Source organism: Vombatus ursinus, unplaced genomic scaffold (assembly GCF_900497805.2).
Source record: "Vombatus ursinus unplaced genomic scaffold, bare-nosed wombat genome assembly UNPS02010279.1, whole genome shotgun sequence".
Classification (NCBI taxonomy): domain Eukaryota; kingdom Metazoa; phylum Chordata; class Mammalia; order Diprotodontia; family Vombatidae; genus Vombatus; species Vombatus ursinus.
Window position 1 is genome coordinate 10,865 of NW_020950057.1, and position 6,779 is coordinate 17,643.

The 6,779-nt window shown below is 41.0% G+C and overlaps 1 pseudogene; it reads left to right on the plus strand.

The window, feature by feature from the left end:
- The first annotated feature begins 5,216 nt into the window (after window positions 1–5,216).
- Window positions 5,217–6,115, plus strand: LOC114037159 (annotated as a pseudogene).
- Window positions 6,116–6,779: the final 664 nt, after the last annotated feature.

Genomic DNA, 6,779 nt, shown 5'->3' on the forward strand with positions numbered 1-6,779 from the left:
AGTGGTACAGCACTAGGCCTGGAGTCAGGAAGACTCATCTCCATGAATTCAAATTCAGCCTCAGACGCTTACTAACTCTGAGATCCTGAGTCACTTAAGTCTCTTAATTCTATTTGCCTCAGTTTATCATCTCTAAAATGAGCATGAGCAGGATATGGGAAACCATTCCTGCATCTTTGCTCCGAAAATCTGAAATGGCATCTAGAAGAGTCAGACACAACTGAAACACCTGAAAAATAACTAAGGAGTGAATGAGAGGAAAGTGGAAAGTTCAGAGAGATGTTTCAAGGAGTTTGGCTGAGAAACAGAGGTGAGATAGAATGATTGCTCAAGGCTTCCTTAAAGAAGGGGGAGATGGGTATTTTTGAAGTCAGTAGGAAAGGGACCAGCTGATGGAGAAAGGTTAAAAATGTGAGGGACCTGGGTGTCAGAATGATTGAGTGTGCCAACTGTTGGGGAGGATAGGGTGGGATCAAACGGCCACATACTTAGTCGGCCTTTCCAAAGACAAGGCTCCCATTGTCTTAGAGAATGGAGGAAAGAAGCCAATGTAAGATCACATTAAGAGGTTCTGAGAAGAAGAGAATGCAGGCAGTTATTTACTCCACACTTATTTTTTTTCCCATTTTTTGGTGAGGCAATTGGGGTTGAGTGACTTGCCCAGGGTCACACAGCTAGTAAGTGTCAAGTGTGTAGTCTGAGGCTGGATTTGAACTCAGGTCCTCCTGACCTCAGGGCCAGTGCTCTATCTACTGCACCACCTAGCTGCCCCTATTCTACACTTATTTAGTGCCTACTATGTGCCAGGCTCTGTGCTTAGTAGGGGTCTTGGAAAAAGAAGCAAACAGCAGTGTCTGCCCTCAAGGACTTCATAGTCTAATGGGGGAGACAAGAAGCACACAGATATGTACAAACAAGCTATAGACAGAGCAACGGGATATAATTAAAAGGATGAAGGCACTAGGATGAAGGCACTAGAATGAAGGGGGGGGAGGAATAGAAGGTAGGATTTTGGTTGAGACTTGAAGGACCCCAGAAAGCCTAAATGAGGAGGCAGAGAATTCCAGCGTTTCTGGAGAGCCAGAGAAAAAGCCCAGAGCCTGGAGATGGAATGTCTTCTTCCTGGCACGAGAAGGAGGGCAGTGCCATTGGGTCAGAGTAGGTGGCAGGTTGTAAGGTGTAAGAAGACTGCAAAAGTAAGTGATGCCTATGTCGTGATGAGCTTGGAAAGCAACATAAAAAGCAAGATGGACACATGAAAGTGTCTGGACAGTCAGTAGTCAGTTAGCATTTATGAAGCACCTTCTGTGTGCCCTACACTGTGTCAAGGCCTGGGGATTCACACAGAAGAGAAGAAAGACTGTCCTGCCCCAGGGAGTTTACCCTTTCAAGGGTAAGACAACACCCCAGAGGAAGAGATTTGGGGCAAAAGGAACTGGGTCTTGGTGGCACCAGTGAGAAGTCCCAGAGTAGTGCAGCCAGGGGCAGATGTGGAGATGTGTGAGCTGACCCTCTCCTTCTGGGAGGTTTGGAGTCCATGAGCTCACCCCATGGTGGGGGAGAGAGACTGTGGGGGGGGAGTAGGAAAGAGGCGTGCAGGAGCTTCTGATAAGCGCAAGGCAGGGATGCAATAGATGAATTATTAGTGAAGAAAAGCAAGGCCTTCCTCTAGTGATTGTTCATATTTTGAATAAATACAATGCAATGAAGGATCATGACCCAGAACACCAAATGAAAAGGAAAATTTGTAAATTCTTGGGAATCTAAAAACTCAAGAGAAGTCTAAAAAATTCTTTAATTCCTCAGAAGTTTAATAATAGAAATAAAGAAAGCTAAAAGTAAAATATACATTAGAAACAGAAGATAAACCAGATGTTTTGAATAAAATCAAAATGTCAAGAAAGTGAAGAGATTTTTATCTACGTGAAAGAGAATTGCTCTAAAACGATACAACTTCTGAAAAAGTGAATCACACCATTCTGCTAGAAATAGAAGAAAATGGAATGGAAGAGCATCAAAAGCCACGTGAATTGGCTAAACATGTATTCTACATGTAGCAGGTTGGATAAATAGATGAGCCCTCCCAAGCATCAGAGGGTTTGCAGATGTGGCCACTCTCTTGTATGATATAAATCAGTCTGCCTCTTGACTCATTCTCTCTATTCCTGATTCCCAGTGTTCTTGAGTTCTAGCAATATGTTGAAATAATTTATTTTTCATAAATAGTGTCAGTGTCTTCCTTATGCATTAGGTCAATCTCCAACCCCAGCTCATAAAATATTACCTTTTGGGACAGCTAGGTGGCGCAGTAGATAGAGCTCAGGCCTTGGAGTCAAGAGGACCTGAGTTCAAATATGGCCTTGGACACATGACACTTACTAGCTGTGTGACCCTAGGCAAGTCGCTTAACCCCAATGCCTCACCCAAAAAAAAAATACATTTTTATTGAATGAAGGAACCCTCCTTTTCCCACAGTTACTTTTATTTCTCTCTAATTAAATAATAAAATGAATAAATACATTCCATGAACAATTGAAAGCAATCCTAACGCAATGATAGCAGATATTTTTGACCAAGACACATCATGCCCAGTGTCATCTCAGCCTCCCAGTAGAAGAATAGAGAACTCTACTTCACTTCCCCAGAAATAAGTCTCATTCCACTCAGGTGAGGCCAGCTTGTGAGTAATCTCTCTTTAGGATTCTTTTATACTTTTATCTTGTGAAGAATTTATTTCCAACGCTAAGGAAATTTACTAGATATCGTTCCCTTTTCTTCGTTCTTTTCTCAGTGACCACTGTTCAATTCTCCCCACATCCCCCAAGAATACAGAATACTCATCAGCTTTCCACAAACTCTTTATAGAATTCTCTGAATACGTCACTTAGGACACTGCTAGTGGGGAGGAATTCCACATGACCCTCTCCCTCCTGCACAGATTCTAATACCTCACTAATGGAGCACATGCCTTCTCTCTAATTCCATTGGAAGAAACATCATAGAGTAAGACATTTTTCCAGCTTTTATTATTCCAACCTGATTTTCACTTCAAATAGAAAATGCTTTTCTCAATATTCCATGGGGCTCTTAATGACTAGTTTCAAGTGTTTGCTGTGACATTCATTAAGATTATATGAGTTTTAGGCAAATCCCTTCTCTGCTTCAGTTTCTTCTAAGTGGATAAGGGTTGGACTACTTGAATTCTGGAGTCTCTTTCAGCTCTAAATGATGTGACTTTTGATGGCTTAGGAGTTGGTGACATTCATGGATGTGCTTGTGGACTTCACTGAGGAGGAGTGGTACCTCCTAGACCATTCTCAGAAAGAGCTGTACAATGAGGTCATGGTGGAGAATGTACAGAACATGCTGGTGGAATGTTGGATAAGGAAGACAATCAGCACAAATAGTACATCCTGGAGTCTTACATGAATACACTGAGTACTAGTTTGCCCCCAGTGAATAGTTGGTTCACAAATGTAACTTTAACATATGCCAATTATTAACATATATAATTTCATGATTTTCTAAATTATCTCAGATAAAATTCACTTATTATTTATAGTTTAGCCCATACCTTTCCTTACTTTGGCAGGGAGAGGTCCTAGTGCCTTAAACTTAAGCATTATATAGTCTCTGAACACTGTCAGCAGGGTTGGTAAGATCCTTTCACAGGTTAAGTAAGAAATCCAAAGGAATCTCACAGACAAAAATCTCTTAAGAGGATTTTGCTCCACTTTTCTCCCAACAGTTAGTCATTTATCATTATCATTAGTTTTTTAATTAAAACAAAATATACCCCATTATTAACTTTTCAAACATTTTGTCATATTCTATAATAGATACATTTATGATCTCACAGCATCCAGATCAAAAGTGACCTGTCATACCAGCTTTTTTTTTTAAGCTACAAGAGAAGAGAAAAACAGTTCAATAGAATGCATTTTTTTAAACTCTTGAACAGTGTGGTCTTTATTTGCTCCATTAACATGGTCCAAATAAAAACGACAGGACACAATTTACACTATTGCTTTTATATTATGTTAAGACAGGTAACTGTCCCATTTTCCATCCAAAACTCCCACTTATAATTTCCTACAGGTTGCTAGAGTGAGGACTGTTTCTAGGGAAAGCGGGGACATTATATTCTTGAGAGTTCACTCTTGGGAAAGAAAAAAAAGATTGGTCCTAGCGTTTCGTAGTAACATTGTAGCTACATAATTAAGAATCTCAGCCTAGAAAACATTCTTCTTTTTTTCTCAGTAGAAGTTCAAGTTGTAATTTGTCTCAGGTTTCAAGAATGCCTTTAATGAATCTTCCTAATAAAAATTTTGCGTGAAGAAGTTTGCAATGTCGATGAAACTTTAACCTCCACAAACTGGCTTGCAGATGAGTTACAAATGAGAATGGCATAAACATAACTCTAGAATTATAACACTGGGATTAGATCTGGAACAATATTTAAGTTATGCCCAGTCAGTATTCCTCAAAGGTAATCTTCTATTGTTCATTTCTCTAAACCTAACTATGTAACAAAGAAACTTCCTAGACCATATTCAGAGAGTTTTTACCTTGCTACCAGGATGTTACTATTCACGCAAATGCTCTTTCTTTCAAACACATCTCATAGTTATATCTATTTAATATTGCTCAGAGCTTTTTTGAAGATGAAAATAATAGCAACAACTCTTATGGGCAGTTAGAATAAAATATTTTTAAAGAGTTCATATATTTTAATTAGAAATGAGTTAAAATTCACAGTGTTTAAAGTTGAAACAAATCAGAACAAGGATATTTCCAAGAAATTACTCAATTTTCCAAATCATTTTAATAAAATGATAGCAGTGAATGGTTGGGTTTTTTTTTAATCAAGCAAGATCACATACTGATATGCAAAGAAGGTAGTACTGAGATTAACAATGTAACTCCAGATTTGCCCTTTTGTTGAAAGATTGTCTTTCAGAACATATGCACACCACAACCCCAAAAGCCATAGTTGCAGAATATTCTTGCTACTAGCAAATACTGCAACAGTTCATTGCTACAGTTTTTACCACATGCCAGATTTCCCCCACCTAGTTCTTAAAGATTAAAGAATTTCTGAGAATTGTTGAGTCCTCCAGCCAGCTTGCACTTCCCTCCCCCCGCCTCTAGGTGCCATACCATCTCCTCTCTCTCAAGGGTTTAAACTTGCCACTGCAAAGTTCACCCCAGAAGATGATATTGCTGCCTTCATTGTTGACAATTGTTCCAGAATGTGCAAAGCTGGCTTTGCAGCAGGCAGTGCCCCTAGGGTTGTCTTCCCTTCCATTGTTGGGCACCCCAGACATCAGGATGTGACGGTGGGTATGGGCCAGAAAGACAGCTCTACGGGGGATGTGGCCCAGAACAAGAGAGTTATTGTGACCCTGAAGAACCTCATTGAACAGAAGATCTGGCACCACACTTTATACGGTGAGCTCCTTGAGGCCCCTGAAGTTCACCCTGTGCTGCTCACAGAAGGCCATGCCCTTCCACATGCCATACTTTGCCTGGATCCAGCTGGCTATGACCTGACAGACTGCCCCATGACGATCCTGACAGAGAGAGTAGAGTTTCACTATCACAGCTGAGAAAGCAATCATGGGTGACATCAGGAAGCTGTGTTACATGGCCCTGGACTTTGAGCAGGAGATGGTCACTTGCTATTCTCTGGAAAAGAGCTTTGAGCTCCCTGGTGGTCAGGTCATCACCACTGGCAATGAGATTTCCTAGTTCCTGGTGCCCAGAAGCTCTCTGCCAACCATCCTTCTTAGGTTTGGAATCCTATGGAATCCACAAAGCTCCCTTCAACTCAGTCATGAGGTGTGATGCTGACATCTGTAAGGATTTATATGCCAATACCATATTATCTGGTGGTACCACCCTGGACCCACGCATTGCTGACAGGATACAGAAAGGGATCATAGCCCTAACCCCAGCACAGTGAAAATCAAGACCATTGCCTGACCTGAGCACAAATACCCTGTCTGCTTTGGAGGTTCCATGCTGACCCCTCTCCATCTTCCAACAGATGTGGAATAGCAAGCAGAGATGTGACGAATCTGGGCCCTCCATTATCTACCACAAATGCTTCTGAATGGACTGTTTGTGTTTTTGTGGTTGGTTTTTTATTTGTCCAAGAGTGTGACCTGATAAATGGGCCCCCAATAAAAAAAGAGATTGGCATGCCTTTCGGAGGGAAGGGCACCTGATTCAGGATTTAAAAACTGGAAAGGTGAAGGTGAAACATCCTCAAAGTTCTACATGCGGTCTTAAGGACTCTGTACATTTTTTAAACGATCATTCCAAATACTTCATAATGCATTGTTACAGTGAGTTACTTGCCTCTAGGAAGGCTGTCCTGCTCTACAAAAAGGAGTTATTTAGGAGATAATCCAGACCAGGGAGAGGAGGCTGGGGTAGGGAAGATTAACCCCTGATGAATACATGACTTAAAAAAGGTCACCATAAAGGAATTAGAGGAACCATGAGGAAAATACCATCATGTGTGGTGGAAGACCTGATCTCTACACAAGGGCCAGAAAGGGTCACAAGAGACTGAAATGGTCAATTTCCATCCCATAAAAACCCACAATACGTCTAAAATTTAAAGGGAAGCACTTAACTGGGAAACACATTTGCAGCAGGTTTCCCACATAAGGACCTCATGGACAACGGACAGATACTGGTTCCATACAAGCATATGAAGAATGACCACAATAGATATGGTCCAAAGCTAGGAACAGTCAATTTTCAAAGGA